The sequence below is a fragment of the Ambystoma mexicanum genome, chromosome 12 (genome assembly GCF_040938575.1).
Source record: "Ambystoma mexicanum isolate Mex_15411 chromosome 12, UKY_AmexF1_1, whole genome shotgun sequence".
Classification (NCBI taxonomy): domain Eukaryota; kingdom Metazoa; phylum Chordata; class Amphibia; order Caudata; family Ambystomatidae; genus Ambystoma; species Ambystoma mexicanum.
The window spans coordinates 455747035-455761789 of NC_090936.1; the positions used below are offsets into that span (position 1 = coordinate 455747035).

General features: G+C 48.1%; 1 protein-coding gene across 4 annotated transcripts in view; it reads right to left on the reverse strand.

The window, feature by feature from the left end:
• USP18 (ubiquitin specific peptidase 18) overlaps window positions 1–14755 on the reverse strand; it is a 376292-nt gene that overhangs the window by 338416 nt on the left and 23121 nt on the right. Inside the window, exon 2 of one of the 4 annotated variants that reach the window (XM_069628683.1) lies at window positions 1280–1408. The exons of the other annotated variants lie outside the window; for them this stretch is intronic. The gene's annotated coding sequence lies outside the window, so the exon portion shown is untranslated. The remainder of the gene's footprint in view (window positions 1–1279; window positions 1409–14755) is intronic. 4 annotated transcript variants of the gene reach the window in all.

The window sequence follows — 14755 nt, forward strand, 5'->3', positions numbered from 1 at the left end:
TCTATTTGTTTTGTTTTCGATATGAATTTCGTAGATTTGGTTTTGCTGGAGCGGTTTGAGAAATGAAGGAAAAGTACAATCAGTGTTGATTGCTGAACGTGAGCTAAAAAAGTCGTCTGATACTTGTTCATAAGATTCTGATAGTGATGATCCAGGGGAACCATGGTTAAGAGATATATCTGAGGTTTCTTCTAATGAGTCCTCTGAGATTTCTTCATAGATGTCTACTTGTTGTGGTTCATGATTGGTGGTGTATTCATCTATTATTATGAAACATTTCTGTGGCTATGCAGATAGCACTAAAGAGAAGAACAAAATGCATACAATTGCCACAATAAAAATGAAAATGCAGTATATGAAATGTATTACAAAAGCACAATATATGCAACACATGTAAATTGATACACACATGGAGAAAACAAATATCTGATTAAGCAAACAGAAGAAACCATCATCCCAAACAAAATGTATGTTTACATGCAGAACCCTCCCCAAACATAACCACCGCTACAATCATACCCATCTAACAACATACACCAAATAAAAAGAGAATTCACATCTAAAGCAAAATAAAATGAACACAAGTGACAGTTTCTAATACCGTCTGGTGAGCTACAAAAAAAACGTAATGAAACCACAGCTATAAAAGCCCGCAGTACAATAACCTCTTGACCCATCGGGCAAGACCTATCAAAAGAGAAAGACAAAATGTCCTTTACAGCATAAAAGTTGATCATTTCCTGGCCAACTCTTTGGCTTGAGGTGTCTTCATTTCATACACACTGCCTTCATCAGGGCCAGAGAAGACATTTTGAGGTAGGGAGAATTCTGTCCAAAAAAAATCCATAGGTCAGACACACAGTATAAAATCTGAAAATCACTTTTTTGTGATCATGCAAGCATCTCAGTGACAACTCACCGGTGCTTGCAACTGTGTATTTGTAAGAGGCACCCTGTGCCATTTAAAAACAAAATAAGGAGAAAGAGAGGAACCATTGTGGACACCACTCACACGCCCAAGGTACGCCCATGCCAACACCCCAGTGCATGCTCCAAATTCACTGGGCCAGAGGTTACCACCTGTGGAATATTAATGTGTATCGACGTCTATTCTTACCAAAACAATGGCTAAGAAAAATGTACAGTTGAATATGACATTCACATAGTGCTGGCCGCGTCCTACAAAGTTAACAAACGAGACTTTCTTGCTACCAAAAAGGGAAACAAGTGGCTGGCCTGTCTCAGACACCCTATGCAGCCTCAGCCCTGTGGCACTTACCTAAATAGTGCCAGGTCCTCAAGCTCCTAAATGCCTAGTAGTCAGCAGTTGCTAGGAATCCATGGTTGGGAAAAACAGAATACCAGGCCAATTGAGAGCGTTGAGCCAAGGCGTCTTGAGTTCACGAAGCTGGAATAAACCAAAAGCAGCACTTCAACCCTCTGTCTCAGACATAACCATGTTGCTTTAAGGAACAAAACAAAACCCAAAAGTCACGTGGCTTACCAATGCGATGGAAACACTGTTTGACAATATTTCAGAAAGTCTGCCTCTGCAGTTTCTCCGGTCGGATTCAGGACTGGCAGAGTGCAGGATCCAAATGAGCTCCCAAAGTAGACTTGTTCTAATGAGCATGACCCTATCTTGCGTTCTGGTACCAGCATGTCCATGGTCAAGTAGGCTCCCTTTAAACCAGACTGGATTAGTCACTATCATGTGTGTTCATTATATTTTGCTTTGGATGTGAATTCCCATTTTTTACTTGGTGTATGTTGTTAGTTGGGTATGATTGTAGCGTGGGTTATGTTTGGGGAGGGTTCTGCATGTAAACATACATTATTTCGGATAATGATTTCTTCTGTTTGCCTAATCGGATATGTGTTTTCCCCATGTGTGTATCACTTTACACTTATTGCATACATTGTGCTTTTGTAATACATCTCATTTATTGCATTTTGCTTTTGATTGTGTGTGGTAATTGAACGCACAGCACCTTCTTTTTTGTGCTTTTGTTGTTTGATGCCCATTGGTCCTAGGTGTTTCAGATTAGAGTGGAGTAACCCCTTGTTTGTGTTAATACCCCTGAAAAGACAGTGGACCTCTGCCTGCCATACAGCTTTTCATCACTGGAAAGATGGTTTGTGCAGGGCCCCATTTCTAGAATTCCTAGACTATTTTTATTTATTTGCATTTTTAAAGCACTCACACAGCCCGGTGTCATCAGGGCACTGTTACAAAATGTAAAAACCCTGAAATTTCTAAGCGCGGACCCGGGGATCGAACCAGTGTTGCAAGGCGAGCACGTTGCCACTGAGCTATCCTCCCAGGACTATGGCCAGGGGATCATATGCCAGGCAGGATCTTTAAACCTGGAATTTGAGCAGACTCTGTGCAGCTAAACTCAGAGGGGGTTAATCAGTTCATTGCCTTCCTTAGCAGGTGGCTGATTGAAAAGAGAAAACTGGGCCACGGATGTGAAATGTGTAGGGCTTTGGCACTGGGCTACATCTCTATAGAGATCTGAAATGGACATACCGCCTAAACCTGGATCTCAAAATTTCCAAGGAGATAGCCTCAGTATATGTTTTCACCTTGAGGATGAGCCAGACCCTTAGAAGGGGGAAGTTCAACATTTTTGGCTGAATGGCGCGTGGACGATTGCCATCTGCAAGCGTGTGAAAGCCCCGTTCTTTTAATTTTGTTGTAATAAAAAACTGCCGGTAATTATGTTTCCAAAAGGGAGGCCTGCAAATCAGGCCCCCTTTAGTCAACGATCCATGGCAAAATGATAATGCAAACATGTGCCTTTGCTGAGTTAGCCTACAGACACCCTTAGTCCCAGCTCTTATGTGTCACAGAGCAGTTTCAAACGTTACATGTGCATTCCTGGAGAGGGCGCTAGAGAGCCATCCAAGATGGCTGCCTCCTAGAGAGCTCTGTGTGGTTCTCCATTAATCCTGCAACATCCTTCTCTCTGCGGTGTCAGCCTCTCCCACAACTACAGTCAGGTGCATTCAGGAGGCGCCAACGAACATTTTAAGCCCAAAATCATCTTTGGCGGCAGAGCAGCGGTCGAGATCCGGCCTGGCAGCAAGGCCTGCAGTTCGCGCCGGCAGTGAGCCCGACTAGAGGAGGGGATCGGAAGAGAAGTGCAAGGTGCTTCCCATCGCGCTCGAGCGGCAGCGCCGGTGTAACACCCGACACCCAGAGCCTGCGGAGACCCGGGAGAGTGCGAAGCTGGGCCGTGTCAAGCAGCGGGTAGACGTGCGCCCCAGAGGCGCCAAGAGACACACAGTCTCCGTCCCTGCAACGGCCCGGCCGATGCTCAAGAAGCGGTACGACGAGAGACGGTGCCCTCGCCGAGCACCCAGGTAGGAGCTCCTCCCAGCGTGCGCAGGCTGCCTCCCCGATCCGTCGGACTGCAGAAATCCGGCGCTTCCGCCAAAATCCTCGGTGAGCGAGGGAAGCACAGCAGATTACGCGTCGCCAGCAATCGTCCCCAACGCCCCAACCGGCTGCCTCCCCCCCATACGAGGGCCGCACCCGTCCTACGCCGGGCTTCCACGGAGGAGCGGAACGGAACACGCAGCGACCGGGGGATATCACCACCATTCCCCACAGCCACAGCGAAAACCACAGCGATCAGCCCATTTGCTCGAGGCCAACACAGTCAAACCTCACGGTCGCCGATAAACAGAGCCCAGACTAGAGACCCTCAACACCCACTATGTCCCCGCCAGAAGAGCAATTACCAAGTTTCGATATCAGGGAAATTCTGATGGACCTCAAAGCTGGAATTGGCGACCTAGGCAGTAAACTCGACAACCTTTCATCCAAAGTAGACCTGCTCCAACATCGCCTCGACAAGCACGCCGATAGGTTAGATACAGTGGAGCAACGAATATCTGACCTTGATGATGGCGCAACAGACCTTGCCACATGAGTCACCACCCTCGAGTCCCAGATGAAAGCAGTCTGCGCCAAGAATGAAGACTTAGAGGGACGCTCACGAAGGAATAACATCAGAATCATCGGAATCAGAGAACAACAACTCCAAACGAAAATGGAAGACCATGTCGAACAGATCTGCATAGACCTTTTCGGGAAAGAGCTTCTCTCCAAATTGTTTGTAGTCGAACGAGCCCACAGAATTCCGAACACCAGACCAATTCCAGGCGCAAACCCACGGCCGATTATTGCAAAACTATTAAACTATAAAGATAGAGATGCAATACTCAAGGCAGCCAGAGAAAAAGGGACACTTCAATAAGACGGAGACTCAATCCAGATCTTCCCAGATTTCTCCGCTACCGTTCAAACACTGAGGCGCTCCTTCACAACAGTTAAGAGAAGGCTGCAAGACAACCAAATACTTTACTCAATGCTCTACCCAGCAAAGCTTCGCATTCAACATGAAGGGAAAGCCCTCTTCTTCCACAGGCCCGAGGAAGCCAGCGACTACCTTGATCACGCCGGCTGCAGATCCGCCGCCAACAACCCCAGACCGCAGCGTGAACACCAAAGACGCAGAGAACCTCCATAACGTTCGACCCAGGCACCCAAAGGAACAAGATCCAAACCTCCGGCACCAAGGCATAAACCTAATACCGCAGAGACTCACTCCTAGTGCGTTGGAGAGCCACCCTCCCCTCTCGGGAGGCACAAGTGCCCCAAGCACAGCAACCCGTATAGTTTAGTTATGAAGAGGGAACCTCGCGGGTCAGTTGGGGGTTACCCGCGCGTGGGAGGGAAGTCACAGTTGCCACGCCACCTCCAGTTGAGGTGCGCATCCTCACCTTCGTTTAGCCGTGAGGAGCGGCCAAGTTTTGCGTCACCAGTTCCACACCGTCCTTCGGCCCTGCACCCCCTCCGCTCACCACCACCTTTTTCTTACCGTCCATCATCCGAACCTCCAGGCGAGACCACAGGGAACAAAAAACGAATAAATGTAGACCCCGACCCGTTCTATTCAAAGTCATAACCTGGAACATAAGAGGAGGCAACATCCCATCTAAAACCAGGAAAATCCTCCAGTACCTTAGAAGACACGAAGTCGACGTTGCCATGCTTCAAGAAACTCACTTACTCCCAGGGAAGGATCATCAATGGGCCAAGAGCTGGGGTTGCCATAGATACTTCTCCTCATACTCATCTTACTCCAGAGGAGTCGCGATCTTAATACACAGGAAGATCAGCTTCCGGCTTGTCCACACCACAAAAGACAACGAAGGGAGAACTCTCCTAGTGAGCGGCATTATAGCAGGCCAGAAAATCACCTTTGTTAACTCCTACGCACCAAACATAGACGGCCCGATAACTTCGGCTGGGTACTCTCCCGTCTATCACCCCATGAACCAGCGACCATAATCTGGGGCGGAGACATGAATACAGTGCTGGACCCGGTGAGAGACAAATCAAGAGCAACCCCACAACCTCCATCCAAAGCCAGCCTCCAAATAAAAGAAATCTGCAAGGCATTCAATCTGAAGGATGCATGGAGAACGTCTAATGGGGAGCTGCGTGAATATACTTTCCATTCCGCCGTACACAACTCGAGTTCCAGGATCGACTATCTGTTCACCTCTGTGAACGGCCCATGGACCAGCGGCCCATGTGTTATCCAGCCAAGAACCCTCTCAGACCACTCCCCGGTAACTCTTGTTCTAAACCCTGCAAACCCAAAACCCCCTCTACAACGGTGGCGCTTCAAAACCGGCTCAATGCGAGATGAAATATTCGCCGCCGAACTAAGAGAAGATATCGCGGTGTTCCTCGAAGTCAACACAGGCTCCGTAGCCTCACCCAGCACACTGTGGGAAACTCTAAAGTGCTTCGTCAGAGGGGTCTGCCATGCCAAAGAAAATGGCATACTGAAACTGATACGTCGGGAACTGACAACTTGTGAAGAGAAACTAAAACATCTTGAACTCCAGCGCTCCAACACAACCGACCCAAACATACCAGTCGCCTTGAGGGAAGAGCTACAAAAATTCAACAACGCAGCAGATCGGGAAGTGAAATTTCTAAATCGCAACAGCCTAGTCAGACAATACGGCGAAGGTCAAAGACCGGGCGCCCTCTTGGCAAACCTAGTCAAGGCACACAACAAACTAACGCCAATAGAAAGGATTCGGACCAAGCAGGGACACTTCGTCCACACTGACGAAGATATAGCGGAGGAATTCAGGCTCTTCTATCAGAACCTATACAGCAGCAGTCACAACAGCAACCCACAAGTCTCGTTGGAGTACCTCGAAGAGGCAGAGTTGTACTGGGTCGAGCACTCCCTGCGGGAACCACTGAACGACATAATCACGCAAGAGGAAATCACGGAAGCTATCAAAACCCTCCCTAGCTCCAAAGCTCCTGGCCCAGATGGCCTAACAGGAGATTTCTACAAAGCCTTCGCCACCACCCTCGCCCCCCTTCTGGCGGCAGTATATGCCGAGGCACTAGAAAAAGCGACTCTCCCCCACTCCACCCGTGAAGCCAACGTCATCCTCCTGCATAAACCAGGCAAACCACCAGAAGACTGTGCATCATACAGGCCCATTTCCCTCCTCAATCTTGACAACAAAATACTCGCAAAAGTGCTTACTAACAGGCTACTACCATTGATGCCCACCCTCGTTCTGACAGATCAGGCAGGCTTCATCCCAGGCCGCAACACGACCTTCGGCATCAGGAGGCTGTTCAGCGTTATCGAAGCATTAGACCCCTCAACTCAAGCAATAGCGGTCCTCCTCGACGCCGAAAAGGCATTCGACTCGGTGGAATGGCCGTTTATGTTCGCTGTACCCTCCAGAATGGGTCTGGGAGCCCGCTTTATCAAACTAGTATCGTTACTGTACAACGAGCCGCGCTCCAGCATCATCACAGGTACGGCAAAATCGGCCCCAGTGATACTCCAACGGGGCACCAGACAAGGCTGTCCACTCTCAGCACTGATCTTCGCCCTGGTGATGGAACCGCTGGTCTCCATTCTAAGAGAACATCGACAACAAAGAGGACTCATTATTGGACCACACAAGCACATAATATCCCTCGACGACGACGACGTGGTCCTGTTCGTTCGCGATCCCGAAGAGAACCTGAACCCTGTTATGAGGGAAGTAATCAAATTTGGAACAGCCTCCGGCCTGAAAATCAATCAATCAAAGTCCATCATCTTCCCGCTGACCCCAGCCACCAAACCCTTCGAAGACGACTTCCAATTCACATGGAAAACGTCCAATGTCCGATACCTGGGAATCCAAATGTCCCTGAGCTACCACGAGGTGTTCCGCGACAATTACGAAGAGGTGACCAAGTCCCTCCAGGAAAAAGTGACAAGATGGAAGACCCTACCACTAACGCTCTGGGGAAGAGCCTCCCTAGTCAAGATGGTGATCCTACCAAAATTACTCTACCTGTTTACCAATATTCCAATATTCCTTCCTCAAACTTATCTGAAGAGACTAAAAAGCATGGTCCTCGAACTACTATGGGCAGACAAACCGGCCAGAGTGGCATATGCAACGCTAACACTTCCAGTGGCGAACGGTGGCCTCGCCCTCCCAGACCTGGAAAAGTACTTTTGGGCAGCGCAAGCGCAATTTTTCAGTCACTGGTATGCCTCCCGCACAATCAGACCTCACGTTCAAGTGGAACGGGCGTTGGCAACACCGAACCTGCTAACTGCAGTCATCTTCAGTCAAATTCCCGTCCCCAACTCCACCATGAACGTAATGCTCTCAACATACAGAGCCTGGTTGAGATTGGCCCAGAGGTACGGGGTAAAAACGAGATATTCTCCCCTGTTGCCCGTTAAATTCATTCCAGGAGTCCCGCTTACGTCTGAAAAAGTATTTCTTCAATGGGCTGATAAATTGAAAATTGAGACTTTGGGGGATCTCTTCACGGAAGACAGCTTCATAACTCCGCAACAAGCAAAATCGAAAGGCGGCAACACCGCACTCGATATATTCCTCTATTTTAGGACCCGATACACGTTTCAAGCGCTCCTACCGGACTTCCCACGGCAGCCACAGACCTGGCAATTACTTCACAACGCCATTCAAGCACAAGGGGAAGGCAAGCTGGTGTCACAAATCTACAAGGCTATTATTACTGATACATCACCTAAACTCTACCAAGCAAAGACCAGATGGGAAAGGTCCCTACACAGTACAATATCAGAGGAGGACTAGACCTACATCCTGAAGCAGACTCAAAAAATCGCCCTCAACTCACGCTTTAAACTAATCCACTTCAACTTTCTGCACCAGACCTATTACACACCTGCGAAAGCAAACAAGCATCACCCAGAAACAGCTGCAAAATGTGTAAGATGTGGAGAACACTCAGCAGACTTCGTCCATTTGGCATGGGACTGCCCCGAAATAACACGGTTCTGGAATCAAGTCTTGGAGACAACAACAGCAATAGTGGGAGAAGCGATACAACCACGCCAGATGGCGGCCTTGCTAGGTATGACAAGGCTGCTCTCTGCCCCGACAAGGAGACTGGCGGGACTTTTGCTGACACTGGCCCGGAGGAGAGTGGCCATGTCCTGGGGCCGAGGCCCCCCCCCATCGTTCATCGCCTGGCGCAAAGACATCCTTTATTGCCAAGATGTGGAAACAGACTTTGTCAAACAACCCCCCCAACATGCCCGGCCTCCAGACATCTGGGGCCCGCTGATAATATTCTTGATAAAAGAATCAGAAGAAGACGATACCAGCCAACCAGATCCCCCAGTCTCAGGAGGAAAGACACAGTGAAGGCACAGAACTAGCAGTACTAATTCCATGCCAAATCGACCTGGACTCAGGACGACACAAACAGCTGAACCATGGTTCTAGCAGGGGGGGTGGGGTGGGCAGGAGGGGGAGGATGGGTGGGAGGGACACGGCGCAGAGTTAAATCCACCTTAATGTGGGTGTGTACTTGTTCTTATGTCGTTATAGAATAATACAAAAAACAAAAATAAAGGTTTTAAAACATGTGCATTCCTGCCTGCGGCAGAAACACAAGGTTTGTGCAGGTAGAGGTGGCATTTATATCTTCTGCGCCTCTGATCTAAATTATAATAATGTTATGCCTTAGACAAACTGATGTTTTTTAAATATTTAAATAAGAGCCATGACAGGGTTGTGGCATGGTGACTGCTAAGGACACCCATGCACATTGTCCTTAGCAACTCATTTGGTTGTACTAAGTCCTTGGGGTTTTGATGCCTAGACTTTCCCTGGCTGCCACCACAGGAAACACTCCCCTCCACACTAAAGGTCTGTTTTAGGGCCTCCCTCTACTCCTCCAGTTCCAATTTGCACAGCATCACAAAATTCCTCTATTTTTGTTTCTTTAATGATGCTTAATCCCGCTGCTTCTTGTCTGCTAGGGCTACCTTCCTTTCCTCTAAAAGGATCTTCCTACCAGTAAGCTCTTTTCAGCATCGAAACAGGAGTCTGGGTTCTTACGGCACCGGCCCAGTGTTGAGTCACGAAGCGGTGGTGCCGGGTCCAATGATGCAATGCTGTTCAGCAGCAGCAATGGCATGTGGGTTGAAGGTGGTGGGTACAGCAGGCAATGTTGGGTTGACGGTGCTGGATGACTTGGTAGCCTCGTGTGCGGAGAGGTGTATACAGGCTTTCGGTGGTGAGCAGTGTTGGGGCACTCCAACAGCGTTGAATTGGAGCTCGAAGGAGCTGGTAACCAGGAGGCTGCATTGTGTTGGGGATGCTAGAAGGCTTGGCAGATCTAACATGCGGCGATGGGGGAGTTTCAGCATCGCCATCAAACAAACTCAGAGATGCTGAAAGTCGAACATCTAGGTAAAGGATGACTCCAGCGGTTCCCATGCAGCTGCATGAGCAATGTTGAAGGCAGTTTGGAGATGCAGGGTGAGCCAGGGGTCACTTCCTTGGTTCTATGGTTGCTGAGCATCCCAATTCAAGGGCTCAGGAAAAGGTGAGTCCTTTCTGCACTCGCGCTGAAGAGAGCTTGGCTTGCACCTTCACAGGATTCTTCACCTCCAGTTAACTGGGGCCTGGTCCAAGTGTAGCCAGCAGAGAGAGTTCTTGGTCCAGCAGCTGTCACCCACTGTTCCCTGAGGATGATGATGGGACAGAGGTCTCATCTGCCTTGAATGCTTTCTGTCTTCATATCCCAGGCAGAGGACTTTGGGATCGACTATATACACACAATAGAGGTCTAAATTAATTACCGCTGTCCTTCTGGAAGTTCAGAGATTAATTAAATAATGAGAGGGTTGCCCACTCATTTTAAAGGCAAAATGTCACAGGGGTTTGGTCCAAAGCAAACCTGCTGTAAAGGGTCCAGTCCATATTTTGCAACAAGTGTCCTTTGCCTTGTGACATCACATCACTCTGCCCTCTTGCCATGCCTGCTGACTTCAAAGGAACTCCAGTGATCAACACCTTTGTGTGAGGCTGGCTTTGCTATGGCCGTGCTGCCTCTGACGTACAATTCCCAGGGGACATCCTGGGCCAGGTTTCTATACTCTGAGGAAGGTGTTACACATTCTGCAGGAGAATCAAAGGGACATGACCCTGCCTATTGGACTACAAACCAGCTGTGGAAACAATTGGCCCAGGCACCAATAAACATCAGTCCTGTCATAGCTAGCCCTGCTCAAAGAGCAGACACTGCTGTGATGTCAAATTGCTGTGGCCGTATAATTGTGTGTCCTTAGCAGTCACCATGCCACAACCCTGGCATAGTTTATACTTAAACATTTATATGCCACCAGACTGTGTAAGACATACAATTGTTATGTCTTTGATCACAGGTGAATATTAAAAGGTCAGCTCCATTTGCAGGAACTATGTGGATAAGAAAACTAAAAGTGAGGCCTTTCACACCCTCACAGATGGAAATCAATGGCATGCCTCCCTTGTCCCCTTCGTACCGCTCCCCACATCTTCTTTGGATCATCTCCCAGCCACTGGGCCCTGATGATGCTAGCTCTATCTGGGTGGGAAGACGGGATGTGAGTAAGGGGACAAGGGATGGTGGGTGACATAATGTGGATTACCCAATGTAATCTGGGCATTACCCTCAGCCCCTTAACTCGTCACCTTTATCACTAAAAGGATATATACTTGACCCAGTAGCGATAAAGCCCAGTCCACAAAACACAACATCACACCCATGTCCAAATGCAACACCTTTATTACAAGACATGTGGTGAAATCTAGATTAAGACCTCACTGATTCCACTATAGCTAAATCCACCACCAGTCCCTCTGAGCCTGGAATCTGAACTTTATATGCCTCAAAAAGGTTGAGGGGCATGCCCAAGTAGCGATCCTACAAATATCACTAGTTGGGACCCCATCACTTCAACCCATGAGGCCATCACTCCCCTAGCCAATCTGCCATGGGCCGATGGAGGAAAAGTGCACCTACTAATTCATAAGCTTCAGTAATATCAAGCCTGATCCAGGAGCTAAGAGTAGAGACAGTTCTTTTTCACCGCTTCCTACTTTCTTCTTTCCCCCAAAATATGCAAAGAGGTTGTCACTGGACCTAAATGACCTTGTGCAGTCCTGATAAAAAAAGGCCAACCCGCCTACCATCGAACCAGAGCCACATTCCTCTCAATTCTGACCCCTACACATCCTAGGTTCAGGAGTACCAGGTCCTAATCCAAATAAAAAGACTGGCATGACAAATGAAAGGCAAATCTCCGGGACTGGTCTCAAAATCAAGACCTCAGAGGAACCCGCAAGTAAGGAGACCTGCATCATAAAGCTCCCATATCCCTCAATCTCCTAACAGAGGGCACTGCATCACAGAACACAGTCTTATAAGATATCAACTCTAATCCAACAGAGTCTAATGGTTCAAAGGTGTGTATGGTTAGGGCACCCAAGACCAGTGGGAGATCCCAAGGAGGCAGCAGCTTCTGCCTATGAGGGGTTTCACAAAATGAATCCTTTAAACAATCTAGGGATGAGGTCTTGAAAAACTTCCATACCCACCCAAGACCCCTCAAAAGCCTTGACTACAGCTACCACTTTCATAAATGTTTCTATAAAAACAATCAGGATTCTAGAAGAAAGTCAGACTAAAGGGTGAAACACTACCTGATCAGCAGGTATGGAATTAACACAAATGGTGAAAATTAGAGTGGATATTGGCCAGCTATCTGGCCTTTTACACACCCAGCACTCCTTTTTTCAAAAGACCTAGATTCTTGTGTCCTTGTGGTTCAACCTCCAGGCCAAATATTTGAAGTGGGCTAGCTGCACTGCATTGACAGCTCTGAGAGAGGAGGAAGACTGTGAGAGAATCAGCTTCAGAATCATTGCAAGCAGGATGGGAAGCCAAGACCTCCATGGCCATCAAGGCGCATCCGGAATCACCTCCACTTTATCCATCACTATCTTCCAGAGCACCCTTGAGAGCCAAGGCACTAGCAGGAAGGTATACATCAATACTCTTGGCCATGCCAGGTTCAGTGGGTTGGACCCCAGGCTAGAGAGTCTGGTTTCCTGCTGCAGGATAGGGGCTAGAGAGCCATGCCCCGGTAAGCAAACAACTCCATCCTGGGCCTGTGGGACCTCTGGATAATCTTCTCAAATAATTCCTGTTAGGAAGATTTTTCTGTTTTGCAACTTTCCTTCCATTGACATCAATGGAACCCCAAGCTATTTGGTATGGCTTGAACACTGTGCTGACTTTTGAAGATAAGTAAAGTCTTCTAGCTTTACATCCCCTGCTCAAGTCATCTATTTTGGGGCACTGGTCAGCCCATAATGTTACCAGTGCAGGGAGACACAGCTCCTGCACAACATTTCTGCATTGTTTTAATGTAGCACACACCACCGTAGAGTAATGTGCTGCAAGGGTACGAATACCATTTTATTTTATTATACTCCAATGGACATATGTTTTTTACCACATAATGCCATTTTGAATACCATATTCTCAAAATGGCCATGCCATGTGCTTTTCAACTTGTCCTTTGATCAACTTGTTCCTTGGCCTTCTTCCTGCCCTGACAGGTCATAAAATGCTGTTTAAGGCATGTAATTTAGTGGGCTCCAGCTTGGAGTTCCCTGGCAAATTGGATGTGTGTGCAGCCTGGAATGGACATGGGGGTTGGGACTGTCTTGTCCCAATCTACTTTCCAGGCAGGGGATGTCTGTTACTGGGTAGATGTGGGGTCAGAGGCTGTGCAGGATTGGACCTCCCTGGTCAGTTTTAATTGGGAAGATCCTTACCATTGGCTGGTTTGAGCACAAATTTTGGACCAAGGGTGGAGTCCTGCGGCCATTCCTCGGATCATCGACTGGAGCCAAGACCCCGAAGCAGTGGAGCACAGTGCTGAAGACCCGACTCAGAACAATCAGCATTGCCAAAGCCAACTCTGAGTGACACTTTACCTCACTTCCAACAATCCAAGAAGACCCTCATCAGTGCTTCAACCTATGGGCAGGTGGGACCATCCAGACCGATGCATGAGAAGCCTGGAGTCAGAATCCATTTGAAGAGTCCTGTGACCATCCTGTGAGCTGTTCAGCTTTGCACAAGGCCTATCCAGTGCATTGCTCACCGTTATGAGTTGGAGCTTGGGACTCTGCAGGTCACCAGCGTATGACCTAAGACCATCTCTCCTGTTGCAGCTGCTCTCCAACATGAAGAAGGGGCTTGATAGAACTTCACCACCGCATGTCTCATCTGCCACCACCTGATTGGGGTGAACCTCACTGATGCCCCTCTCTGCCATGTCCGCAGAGTCTCCTCTCATCGTGGGACTTGCCATGAAGTGCCTGGGCCATCCTGATGGAAGAATTTCAGAACCATCCCATTGTAGCGTGGAATGGCCATCTAGTCGCAACCAATCCTGATGCTGAATACAGCCACTGCATCCTAGGACCCTGGAACACTTGCAACTGGGCCAATCTGGTGCAAGCCTGCATAGCTGTTTCCTTACCTCCCTTCCGCCATAGGAATTGTATTGGCATATGGTTGACTCCCTAACTCTCCCTCGCCTGGTCGTGATTGGTGGAGTTTCAGCCAAGTATTCCACCAGGGTAACCCCTACTGTGGTGGGATTGGGGCAGTACCCATAAATCCTTTTTACTTACCTATACACTGCCAAAGTGCTTTGCATCTGGAACTGTACTCAGCTGTTGTCTTTAGCAAAGCTTGTTCTGGGGGACTTAAGACTGTGTACTCCCTACTGAGTTACTTACCTGGAACATTGACTCTCTGCAGGCAGTACTACTCCTTACCTGGTAGGGAAAAACTGCTTAAACTATAGGGGCCTTAGATTTTTAGGCAGAGTATATGATTCAGGATTGTATTGCATCATCATTTGTACTTCACTGCTCGCTGTTTCCCCCGTGTCAATTCATTTAAATTGCTTTTACTGTTTTTAGTCTAAAAGGTAAGTGTTCTCACTTTAAGATCACCAACTGTATATTTATATATATTTGTTAACAGAGTGTTTTAGTGATAGCTGCTTGACTTTTACTTATCTTGCTTATGAGTTTCGAGGAATAATACATTCGTATTTTTGACACTCCTGTGTTTCTTGACTTATTTGTGTGCTCTGTGTGTGTGGTTAACTGTACTGTTACATCACCCCCATACCTCCTGAGGTCTGTGTTACTGCTCAGTCCATGCTTACCCTTGATAAAGTTTGGCCAGACCTAGGTGTGAATTACCATGTTCATCAACTTGCAAGGCCTCTCAGAAACCTCCCGCAGGGCTGCTTCTGAAAATGCACCTTAACACCTCTGC